Consider the following 13,200-nt stretch of genomic DNA (forward strand, 5'->3'; position numbering starts at 1 on the left):
AGTTCAGGTTGAGGTGTGAGCTTTAGAGTAATTAATACCTAAGTCAATGCAGCTGTGACCCCGCAAAGTCAGGAATACAGAGAGAGAGAGAGAGAGAGAGAGAGAGAGAGAGAGCGAGAGAGAGATAGAGAGAGAGAGAGACGCGGCGGATAACGCGTGTGACTGGAAGAGGGCAGGAGCGAGCGACACAGAGAGAGAGAGAGAGAGAGAGAGAGAGAGAGAGAGAGAGAGAGAGAGAGAGAGGGGCGTCTCTATTCTGAAGCCGGCGAGACTGTGCACGGGCACGCGCAGCAACTTTACCGGACCGTAGCGCGACCACACGCCGTTGACGACGCCTGCTTGAGAGCTTATCAGCACGCGTACACACACACACCTCTCCACACAACACACTTTGTCCACCGCCTTTATCGCCGTCGTTCCCGCCTCTGACTCTCTCTCTGAGACCGAAGCGGACTTAGCGCAGCCCGGGCTCCACGGAGATCAGCAGCGGCTGCGGAGCAGAGCAGCACGGACTCAGCTTCAGCCTCACAGCCCCAGCGCCGCCACACAGTTCCTCCACTGACCGCGCTCAGCCTCCGGAGTGAGTAACACCGATTATTTCTCTCCATTTCGGACCCGGTTCTGTCGCTCACGGTCATGTTTTCTTTGTTTCGTTAAGCTGGCGACCCTGACGGGATCTCTCTGTGCTCAGGCGTTAGCAGCTTTAGCTAAGTTCACGGGCTCTCTGACTGAACGCGCGTCTTAACGGTCGCTTTCCGAGCACTCCGCAGTTCGGCTGTTAGTTCATGGGTTATACGTTAAAGTGGAATTCCGCTGAAAATTAAACCTTTCTGTAAAACTCGCTGGTTTCTATGTGAATAGTCATTCACATAATGGTTTGTTCATAGAGAACTCAGGCTTCAGATTTAGATGCCTTTACAGTGGCGGTGAAAGGAACCAAGGGTCACGATGTCTACATCTCATTTAGCCATTTTATTTACTCTCCAGAACCACCAGTGAACCTTATGTTGGCTCGGATTCATCATACAGGCATCTGCACGCCTTGAATGGATTAAAAGTGCGTTAAAATGCATCTTATCATTGTAAAACGTTATCACATTCATATCGCCTTCATAACTTTCTGTGAGAGAGTTTTTAGAGGGGGACGTCTGGTTCCTATCACCACCACTGGAATGGTGCATGTCACACCAAACCACTCTGAACCACTTTGCTTACATCTCATCCATTTAATTATGCAGAAATCTTGAGAAATCAGTGGAGTTTCTTTTTAATACTAGAGCTGGCACAATATGACCCTTTCCCGATACCAGTATTGAAACCTTGGGTATTAGCCGATACCAGCACTTCTTTCAGAATGACTAAGCTTTAAAATAGGCTGTCTGTAACTGAAGCACTTGAAAACACTTGAGAACATTTGGAAGTTATCATGCTTGAACTGCTCAAACACTTCAGCACCCAACGAGAAAAGATCCGCAGCTAACAACAACATGACGTGTTATTCTTAATGTGAGTGTGTGCTTTTTCAGGCTAGATTTGTTACAGGGCTGGATTGGATTCCTCTGTTTTTTTTCCCTCAATACTGGTGTGCCATCTCCGGTTAAAGGTATTATTCAGGTAGAGGAGGTAAGTGAATATATGTAGGTCATTATAAAGTTAAGTGAAGTGAGATGGAGGCCAGCCATTAATGTGTAGATGAGTCAAGGTCTACAACGTTGGCATTAAGTGGCGTGACTTTCGTGAGCTGAAATCTCAGTGTATTTTCTGAGACTGTCAGCACCATGTAGTTATATAGCTTTGACATAGGTTTTGAAGCAGCATAGTAAGGGACTCGCTTGCTTTTCCCGTCTCTTCAAAGAACTTCCTTTTAGAAAGCTGCTCAGGCCAATGAAACACACCCTGAGGGCCTCAACGCTATCCCCGAGATATGGGAACATCTGCCTGTCATCATCAATTCGGACAAGTTTTATTACATTCAGGTAAGGCAATCAGCCTTGAATGTGACCCTTGTTGAGAAGAACTGAGAGATGATATCTCTCCCGAACAGCCAGAAAATCTGAGAAACACTGCATACAGAAAACTGCAGGTTGATAAGCAATGAAAGAACCGCTCTTGCCCATGCAAAGTTGAAACAAAAAACTGTGGCATGGTGCCGTATCCAGATATTTCCACGCTGACTGAAGGTACGAGATGAACAGGAAGACTCATTACTCATCTTAATCTGCTTCCCACTTCTTTCTCTTCAAGTGCTTATGGGCTAATCATCTCAACTTGAATGCCCCAAAATTTGTCAGAAAGAATTCAGATCACATGTTTTGGTGGAAAGGGAGGTGTTTCCTTCTCTTGGGAATGAAGCGTGGAGGCTCTCAGGAGTCGTTTTGTTGGCCCAAGTGTTCTTGCCTGTACTGCATTGATTCTGGTGTGTCTCTGCTGAGAAAAATGGGCAGCACAGCAGAAACCGCTTCCCTTCCGTCCACTTCCTGGCTTGGTGTGTGTTTGTGTGTTTTTGGGGAGTGCTTTTGTGGCCGAGATTGTTTGCAGGCAGCGATTCACGCTCTTGTTGGAAACCCTGTTTAACTGAAAGCGTAAACCAGTAAGTCTCTCCTACCCTCTCGCACTCTCTCTCTCTTCTCTCCCCCACTCTATCTCACTTTCTTTCTCTTTCTTTTGCTTGCTCCCCTGAATGCATTCAGTCTCTCCCCACACTGACTCAGCAAATGACTTGTCAGGAGCAGTGAAACGACAGACAACTTTCCCTCAGACGCTGGGTTTTTTTTTTTTTTTTTTGCTGCTGTCTTTTCTCATCGCAACTTCTTTGATGGATGCTTTAACCTCTTCTGGCTTGGCTGGCCCATCCCTAGCGCTCAGTTTTCCAGCAAGCCTCCCTGCCAGAGCCACTCAAAGCACGCTGTAATTTCCGCTTGACTGACAATTACTTTGTGCATCTCTTGAGTTTCACATTTAGTGATACAGATGGATAAAAACATAGTCAACTGCAGTGTGTATCATTTGCTTGGTACCTAAAATGGTTCTGAAAGAAGATTTTTAAATAATACAACAGACAACAAAGCCTATACTCAGTTCTTAAAGGGTTCTTTAGTAAAGAAAATGGTTCTGTGTAGAGCTATGAACTGTGGAAGAACACTCTGCATGATTTAAAGGGTCTTTGCATCGTGAAAACGTTTGTTGGGTTGATGGAAACATGCGTGAATTGCACTGTAGGTGACTGTATATAGTACCCAGAAGGAGGTTCTACTATAGTTACAAGCCTGACACCATAACAATAGAAAAAGCCTTTGGGGTGTTATATAGACCCATCTGCAACACATTCTCTATCAATCTGAAGAAGGCTTTCATGATGCAAAGAATCCTTAAATCATGCAAAGGTTACTTTGAGAGTTCTATATAGAACCCTTCAATCTTTTTTAAGGGTGTAAATTAAGTCAGTTTCTTTCCTGAAAACGTAGAATCTGTCTGGTTAATGTTTACAGTACCGACTAAACTTTTCTCCAACGTAGTTTTAAGAGACTGAAACCGTCCAATCGGAGTTGTAGAGCACCAGTACCCAGGAAACATAGCTCATTAACATTACTGATGTTAACTTAAGTATAATCTCATACTGCGATGCTGTGGTATGTTGGAAAACATATTTATGCTGAATTATATTAACGCTGTCCAGCATTATTATGCAGCACAAGCTCTTGCAGTGCTCAGTGCAAAGACAGCAGATGTTTTTGTGCACTGTGTTGGACGGTCCACGGTTAAGCAAAAGCACTTGATTTTGCAGAGGTATAATACCATAACAGGCCTGTTATGTAAGAATCCTTTCGAGGCTCCAGTTTTGTCCTGGATTTGGCTCTGTGTGTGTGTGTGTGTGTGTGTGTGTGTGTGTGTGTGTGTGTGTGTGTGTGTGTGTATGCTCTGTGACTCTCCACACTCCCTCCATTGAAATCTTAGTGCCAATTTGCAGGCCTCTCTAAAGAACCATCATTGGGAAAATCTGGATCAGTGTCCACTACAAGGTCATATCCCACTGTCCTTTGCCCTGGGAACCGAGAGTTCCGGCTTGCTTCCCTCTGGGCCGGCTGGCCGGAAGAATAACAAACCCTGGTGAACTTTACATGCAGCAGCTTGCTGTAAATTCATTTGATGTGTGCTGATCTCATTCAGAGCACTATAGGACCACATGATATATTGTTTGTTAATCGATATTCACAAAAGGTGATATGCAAGTGAGCCCTCTGGCCAGTCCTGAAAACTGTTTACTGAGGTCAGTGAGCATCTCAGAATTTCCAGATGATTCTGTGGGAGTTTGTTGGATCACAGGATCATGCTCATATGATTCACACACATTTTGGTTAAGACAGTCAGGCCAGTATTTAACTCTTACAGGTCTTATTCTTTTCAATACTTTTTAAATGGAATGACATAATTAGCTGTAAAGACAGCTAAGAAAAAAGTTATATTAACATTCAGTTTACACTCCATACGGGTAAGTTTGAGTGTGTGCTCCTGAGTTTTTCCATTAGTTTCTGTGTTCACTTAATAATCTGATAACTGCAGAAAGTCAGATTTTGTTAGTAATCTGATCAACGCCTTTACATACTTGATTAATCAGATAATAGGAAAACTTTGCATGAGTCAGACAGTAATCAGAATTCTGCTTTACATTCAGCCAATAAACTCACAGAAGAAAGCCTGATGTAACCATAATGCAAAACTTGGCTTTTGAAAAAGATATTGTGCTACTTTACCTAAAATGATGAACATAGAATTTTTTCATCTTTTAAAACATTGTTTCTTCAAGAATTTTGTTGGTTTTTGTCGCCCCAAATGTGTTTTGCTGCCATCTTGCTTATTTCCGGTGCTGCAGTGCAAGTGCAGACTGAAATCTGAAAGAAATCAGAGTAAGAGTTTACATGCATTGAGAAATGAGATTATTGAGCTAAACCCCGGCTCTCTCAAATTCCTTAATCGGATTTTTAGACTGGAGTATAGTGTTTACATGGCCATTTAAATAATCAGATAACTGCAGAAATCGGGTTATGATTGTATTATTGAGTGCCTGTAAACACTCTCAGTGTCTAAAATAGGCAGAAATAGAAATCATAGCAAATCTTTTTATCTACTTACAAACCCAAATGTGTTATTGATTGAAAATCGATTAGATCTTGGCTTTCAAAGATGCTTTGGCGATGAATGCAACTTTTAAGTGTTAACCACCTCTTAAGGGTTCCCCACTGTCTTTTTAGTACACTGCACAGCATAAAGCAACATATATTCCTATCGTTGTAGCATGGTATTTTGCCGCTCTAGAGCTTCGTTTAACAGAGGTGGTGTCACTAGGAGCCCAGCAAATAATGAAGGTGGTGTTCCTCTATTTGACAGTCTATCTCAGCAGCTTTGATTGATCACTCCTCTTATTTTCACGAGTGTGGTTATTGGCACTGCCATTGACTTTCAACCCACTCTAGGTGGGATCAGCATCAAAGGAAATTGATTCAGATATCAGAACCTGTGAAGAATTATTTTTATTTCATCCTGCATTTACTTTCCAGCAATCAAATGTGTGCAGAATAGATATGTGTTGCAATCAGTGGAAAAAAATGCATGAGTCATGTGGGAGCCGTGAGCCCATTTTCATGTACTCTGATTCATACGCCTAAATGATTGTGTGGTAGTATGGATTTGTATGAATTTTTAGTTAATGGAATCTGTTTATATATACAGCATTGTTGGATGTATCTCCTTTGTGGCTGTAGAGATGTAGAAGGTAAACACTGTTTAGATCTCTCCGTCTCCTTTCAGCTCAGTGAAGCAGAAACTCGCCCATGCATCCCTGTGTGGACATCTTGACCTTTCTTCTGCCTCGTTTTTCATCTCTCTTTTTGAAGAGGTTGAGGTTTGTATGCCGCCTGCTGTGTGGTGTGGTTTGGTTTGGTTGGGTTTAACTGTTTTTCTTCTGGTTTGTCATCAGTTTCTTCTAATCGAATGCACCTGATTGAACTTGACTGAAGGGCTTACTAATTAGCTGAATTGGAATGGGTGTGGTACAGCTTGAAGAGCTACTCAGTGATGTTTTGGCCCTCTAGAACATGGGGAGTTGAAAGTTCTGGACTGGAATTTTGTTTTTCTTTTTGGCAGTTGCATGTGGCTTATATTGGCTGGAAATGTGGTAATTTGGTTTGAAAACTGTAAAAGAAAGTCTTGGTTTTATAGAAGAAACAAGACAATCACTTCCACTGGGCCTAAACTTTGTATCTCCAAACTGGTAACTTTACAGGAGAAGGAAAAACCTTCTTTACTTTTAATGTAAGTCGATGGAACCAGACTTTTATCCAAGTCATTCTGGGCCTTTTCCTTTGGGCCATTCATCTTTAAATGTACGCACAGTACAAAGGACAGAAGGTATTTTCCAATCATGTCAAAAACTGAGAAAAAAGAGTTTCAAGGTTTTGGTCTGACAGCAGCATAATGCTTGTTCTGTAATGTAATTCACCCCAAGTTCCAGCATTATCATTTTTCTGTGAATTATCAATGAAAGCTAGTCGACCTCAGCGTTACAGCAATTAGACTGCTGTTAAATAATTGTCATTCCACTGTAAATTTGACCTGCAATATCCAGGACAGGCTTATAAGTGTCTCATTTAGGTGAACACATTAGTGGCCCCACCTACCTCCTTCAGCAGCAATAGCTCAGGTCAGCTGGGCTGCAGCAAAGTCATTACTTTTTGGCAGTGATGCATTTATTTATATATATATTTTGCAGCGACTCCTTCGCAGATGCCAACAGGTTTGCAGTCACACTCCCACACGAACCATAACAGTGTTTCTCACCTCAGCTATTATGAACCTTTGTGCAACGGCTAGTGGTTGCCATGACAACAGTTCTTCACAAAGCTGGATGATGTAATGTTATGGTGTCTTGTGGATCGTACATCCCGATTAGACTCAGCGGCTCTGCTGGCTCCCCTTAAAGGCAATCAGTCTCTTAAAGGGACGGAGCAATTGCAGCATATCTTGTGAATGACTGTCGCTTGGTCCACAGTCACGCTGTGATGTAACCACCGTGGCCCTCGGGACTACTTCACAGGGAAGGTATAGGTCTACCGCGTTGTCTCAGGATGACATAACTCCTCCTCTGTTCTTCCTTCGCCTTAAAGAGCCAGAAATGGGGGTGTTGGGATGAATTCAAAGTCATGAAATGCTGAAATGTGAGGCGGAAATTAAAGCCCATTCAAGTGGGTTTTAATAGGCCACAGGGTTTTCAGTGGAACAGTGTAAATTTTAAAAGTAAAACGTCATGAGAAAAGTAAGTAGTTTTAATGAAGTTTCCATATACTGTCATTTCTGTTAGGGATGCACTTGTACCACTTTCCCCCATGTGATGGCGATACCTGATACCCAAGTATGTGCCAATACAGATGTACCCCTACCAGTCCTAACATACTTAGGCTCAGTCCCATTTCACTCCCTGCCCCTACCACGTAGCCCTCTATTTTGTATGTTCACATCTAGGGTTAGGTATCAATTTTTTTGAGATAGAGGGTCAAGATAGTGGCGCGAGTGACCAAAGAAACCCACAAACGTATTTTTCCATTAAAAAAATGACGATGACCATTGTATTATCTTAGTTTAATGTCGTTTCAATGTAAGCGTCAGAATGTAACTGCTGCTCCATTTAAGGTGAAACGGGGAAAATTAAAACAAGAAGCTGGTGAATGTGACTTCAGCTTCGTATCGCCAAATAATTAGGTATAAATAAATAAATAAATTGTGACTAATTGTGACCCGAAATGTGACTAAAGCCCAGCAGTGAGGTGCTGAACTTTACCCTCCTCTGCTATCACTGCAGACTGGCAGGGTCGTCTACAGAGCAGCGCTAGTAGCTGTTAACGAAGCAGTGTTCTTTATTTGAAGGTCCCATTTCATAGGGCAAGGTTTCAACCACTACCCCTGACGTTCTGTCACTAAACGGTCATACACACCCATGCGTGAACATGCTTAAATGCAAATCTGTACACACAGCACGAGCGAAAAAGAACATAACGTCTCCCTCTCTGGGAAGTCATAACCTAACCAGTGTGAAACCATCAGCCCACAACCCATCTGACTGAACTCCACTCTCCCACATGAATTACATTACCCACAGGCCTCTACCCGGACTGTAGGTGTTCTGAGCCATTCAGACAAACAGGTGCGCCCTCACCCAGACCTCCCGAGGACCAGGCTTTAAAAACTTTCTTTATTGCTGATCGTAGTGATCTTTCCAGGAAGTCATGGCCATGGTAGTATTCCTAATGGCTAGAGTGAACTTAAAAACATCTGAAGGGGAATATGTTTCAGTTAGGTTTCACTCAAAATGTGAATTTCATGACATGATGGATGTAGTTTTTTCCATCTTTCCATCATTATACCTTAAATAAAGGTTGGATTGTTGCTACTATGCTGATGTTTTGAATCTGTATGAGTCACTGTGGCATTGCTAGCTCTGTAAATATGTACCTTAGAAACTAAGTTATGCGAAGAATCCAAAAAACGTGGATGTGTTGCATTGTGTTTGGCCAGGAAGTCCCAGATCTCTGATGTTCAAGTCTGAGTTCATGTTACTTTAAACACTGACATGTTTTGTCTGTCAGACTGAATGTTTTTACATAATTTCCACATTACTCACATAGTTGTTTGTGTCAAATAATCTGTAGTAGTTACTAAGTAATAAGAGATACTGTTTTAATCTGCAAAGGGAAATTGGAGATTAATAACTATGAGCATAGTATGAACGACTGCCAACAATCAGTCAAACTGTGTAACTACCAATTAGCATTATGCCAGTTTAGCCAAGTTAGCATGTTTGGTTGAGCTACTACTTTTAAATTAGTAATTCACATTTATATAAACCCCTTAATGCTGATACCACAAGAGAAGCTAAAACTAAAGCAAAGCTAAAAAAAGGCCTTAACGGGCATATAGTGGTGTTTTTGGGGGGAATAAAAGCCTGAAACTAAAATGAACTATTTCTGTTTAGATTATGAAGACGAGATTATGTTCAAACAAATCTGAACTGTATTTTTGTTGTCGGTTATATGTTAAGAGGTACAAACCTCTGTTCTGCTCAAAGCAGGTATGTGTGTGTGTGTGTGTGTGTGTGTGTGTGTGAATGTGTGTGTGTGTGTGTGTGTGTGTGAGAGAGAGAGAGAGAGAGAGAGAGAATAGGAGGAGGAACTGAGTCAGAGGAACAGAGAGTGAAAGAGAGCAAAAGAGAGAGATTAACAGAGTGAGAGACAGAGAATGAGACAGAAAGAGAGGGAGTTAGAGAGCGAAAGAGTGAGAGAGCAAAAGAGATTAATAGAGCAAAAGAAAGGGAGAGAGAGAGATTAACAGAGTGAGAGAGACAGAGAATGAGACAGAAAGAGGGAGTTAGAGAGCGAAAGAGTGAGAGAGCAAAAGAGATTAATAGAGCAAAAGAAAGGGAGAGAGAGTGAGCGAGATTAACATAGAGAAAGAGAGGAACAGAGTGAGAGAAAGAGAGAGATTAACAGAGAGGAACAGAGTAAGAGAAAGAGATTAACAGAATGAGAGAGAGAGAGAGAGAGAGAGAGATTAACAGAGTGAGAGAGAGATTAACAGAGTGAGAGAGAGATTAACAGAGTGAGAGAGAGATTAACAGAGTGAGAGAGAGATTAACAGAGTGAGAGAGAGATTAACAGAGTGAGAGAGAGATTAACAGAGTGAGAGAGAGATTAACAGAGTGAGAGAGAGATTAACAGAGTGAGAGAAAGAGAGAGATTAACAGAGTGAGAGAAAGAGAGAGATTAACAGAGTGAGAGAAAGAGAGAGATTAACAGAGAGGAACAGAGTAAGAAAGAGAGAGATTAACAGAGAGGAACAGAGTAAGAAAGAGAGAGATTAACAGAGGACCAGTGAGAGAAAGAGAGATTAACAGAGTGAGAGAAAGAGAGAGATTAACAGAGAGGAACAGAGTAAGAAAGAGAGAGATTAACAGAGGACCAGTGAGAGAAAGAGAGATTAACAGAGAGAGAGAAAGAGAGAGATTAACAGAGAGAGGAACAGTGAGAGAAAGAGAGAGATTAACAGAGAGAGGAACAGTGAGAGAAAGAGAGAGATTAACAGAGAGAGGAACAGTGGGAGAAAGAGAGAGATTAACAGAGAGGAACAGAGTGAGAGAAAGAGAGAGATTAACAGAGAGAGGAACAGTGAGAGAAAGAGAGAGATTAACAGAGAGAGGACCAGTGGGAGAAAGAGAGAGATTAACAGAGTGGGAGAAAGAGAGAGATTAACAGAGAGGAACAGGGTGAGAGAAAGAGAGAGATTAACAGAGAGGAACAGGGTGAGAGAAAGAGAGAGATTAACAGAGTGAGAGAAAGAGAGAGATTAATAGAGTGAGTGAGAGAAAGAGAGAGATTAATAGAGTGAGAGAAAGTGAGAGATTAACAGAGAGGAACAGAGTGAGAGAAAGTGAAAGAGAGAGGAACAGAGTAAGAAAGAGAGAGGTTAACAGAGGACCAGTGAGAGAAAGAGAGATTAACAGAGTGAGAGAAAGAGAGAGATTAACAGAGAGAGGAACAGTGAGAGAAAGAGAGAGATTAACAGAGAGAGGAACAGTGGGAGAAAGAGAGAGATTAACAGAGAGGAACAGGGTGAGAGAAAGAGAGATTAACAGAGAGGAACAGGGTGAGAGAAAGAGAGAGATTAACAGAGAGGAACAGGGTGAGAGAAAGAGAGAGATTAACAGAGAGGAACAGGGTGAGAGAAAGAGAGAGATTAACAGAGAGGAACAGGGTGAGAGAAAGAGAGAGATTAACAGAGAGAGGAACAGTGAGAGAAAGAGAGAGATTAACAGAGAGAGGACCAGTGGGAGAAAGAGAGAGATTAACAGAGTGGGAGAAAGAGAGAGAGATTAACAGAGAGGAACAGGGTGAGAGAAAGAGAGAGATTAACAGAGAGGAACAGAGTGAGAGAAAGTGAAAGAGAGAGGAACAGAGTAAGAAAGAGAGAGATTAACAGAGGACCAGTGAGAGAAAGAGAGATTAACAGAGTGAGAGAAAGTGAGAGATTAACAGAGAGGAACAGAGTGAGAGAAAGTGAAAGAGAGAGGAACAGAGTAAGAAAGAGAGAGGTTAACAGAGGACCAGTGAGAGAAAGAGAGATTAACAGAGTGAGAGAAAGAGAGAGATTAACAGAGAGAGGAACAGTGAGAGAAAGAGAGAGATTAACAGAGAGAGGAACAGTGGGAGAAAGAGAGAGATTAACAGAGAGGAACAGGGTGAGAGAAAGAGAGATTAACAGAGAGGAACAGGGTGAGAGAAAGAGAGAGATTAACAGAGAGGAACAGGGTGAGAGAAAGAGAGAGATTAACAGAGAGGAACAGGGTGAGAGAAAGAGAGAGATTAACAGAGAGGAACAGGGTGAGAGAAAGAGAGAGATTAACAGAGAGAGGAACAGTGAGAGAAAGAGAGAGATTAACAGAGAGAGGACCAGTGGGAGAAAGAGAGAGATTAACAGAGTGGGAGAAAGAGAGAGAGATTAACAGAGAGGAACAGGGTGAGAGAAAGAGAGAGATTAACAGAGAGGAACAGAGTGAGAGAAAGTGAAAGAGAGAGGAACAGAGTAAGAAAGAGAGAGATTAACAGAGGACCAGTGAGAGAAAGAGAGATTAACAGAGTGAGAGAAAGAGAGAGATTAACAGAGAGGAACAGAGTGAGAGAAAGAGAGAGATTAACAGAGAGAGGAACAGTGAGAGAAAGAGAGAGATTAACAGAGAGAGGACCAGTGGGAGAAAGAGAGAGATTAACAGAGTGGGAGAAAGAGAGAGAGATTAACAGAGAGGAACAGGGTGAGAGAAAGAGAGAGATTAACAGAGAGGAACAGGGTGAGAGAAAGAGAGAGATTAACAGAGTGAGAGAAAGAGAGAGATTAATAGAGTGAGAGAAAGAGAGAGATTAATAGAGTGAGAGAAAGAGAGAGATTAACAGAGAGGAACAGAGTGAGAGAAAGTGAAAGAGAGAGGAACAGAGTAAGAAAGAGAGAGATTAACAGAGGACCAGTGAGAGAAAGAGAGATTAACAGAGTGAGAGAAAGAGAGAGATTAACAGAGAGAGGAACAGTGAGAGAAAGAGAGAGATTAACAGAGAGAGGAACAGTGAGAGAAAGAGAGAGATTAACAGAGAGGAACAGAGTGAGAGAAAGAGAGAGATTAACAGAGAGAGGAACAGTGAGAGAAAGAGAGAGATTAACAGAGAGAGGACCAGTGGGAGAAAGAGAGAGATTAACAGAGTGGGAGAAAGAGAGAGATTAACAGAGAGGAACAGGGTGAGAGAAAGAGAGAGATTAACAGAGAGGAACAGGGTGAGAGAAAGAGAGAGATTAACAGAGAGGAACAGGGTGAGAGAAAGAGAGAGATTAACAGAGAGGAACAGGGTGAGAGAAAGAGAGATTAACAGAGAGGAACAGGGTGAGAGAAAGAGAGATTAACAGAGTGAGAGAAAGAGAGAGATTAACAGAGAGGAACAGGGTGAGAGAAAGAGAGATTAACAGAGAGGAACAGGGTGAGAGAAAGAGAGAGATTAACAGAGAGGAACAGGGTGAGAGAAAGAGAGAGATTAACAGAGAGGAACAGGGTGAGAGAAAGAGAGATTAACAGAGAGGAACAGGGTGAGAGAAAGAGAGAGATGAACAGAGTGAGAGAGAGAGATTAACAGAGAGGAACAGAGTAAGAGAAAGAGAGATTAACAGAGTGAGAGAGAGAGAGAGAGAGAGAGAGAGATTAACAGAGTGAGAGAGAGAGAGATTAACAGAGTGAGAGAGAGAGAGAGAGATTAACAGAGTGAGAGAGAGAGAGAGAGAGATTAACTGAGAGAGAGAGAGAGATTAACAGAGAGGAACAGAGTAAGAGAAAGAGAGATTAACAGAGTGAGAGAGAGAGAGATTAACAGAGTGAGAGAGAGAGAGAGATTAACAGAGAGATTAACAGAGAGAGAGAGAGATTAACAGAGAGAGAGAGAGATTAACTGAGAGAGAGAGAGAGATTAACAGAGTGAGAGAAAGAGAGAGATTAACAGAGTGAGAGAAAGAGAGAGATTAACAGAGTGAGAGAAAGAGAGAGATTAACAGAGTGAGAGAGAGAGAGATTAACTGAGAGAGAGAGAGAGAGAGATTAACAGAGTGAGAGAAAGAGAGAGATTA

General features: G+C 42.1%; 1 protein-coding gene across 1 annotated transcript in view; it reads left to right on the forward strand.

Annotated features, from left to right (window-relative positions):
* Window positions 1-238: 238 nt before the first annotated feature.
* The window catches only part of LOC108442778 (proliferation and apoptosis adaptor protein 15), a 56,395-nt gene continuing 43,433 nt past the window's right edge, over window positions 239-13,200 (forward strand). The window contains exon 1 of the mRNA XM_017722974.2: window positions 239-580. The gene's annotated coding sequence lies outside the window, so the exon portion shown is untranslated. The remainder of the gene's footprint in view (window positions 581-13,200) is intronic.

Source organism: Pygocentrus nattereri, chromosome 22 (assembly GCF_015220715.1).
Source record: "Pygocentrus nattereri isolate fPygNat1 chromosome 22, fPygNat1.pri, whole genome shotgun sequence".
Classification (NCBI taxonomy): domain Eukaryota; kingdom Metazoa; phylum Chordata; class Actinopteri; order Characiformes; family Serrasalmidae; genus Pygocentrus; species Pygocentrus nattereri.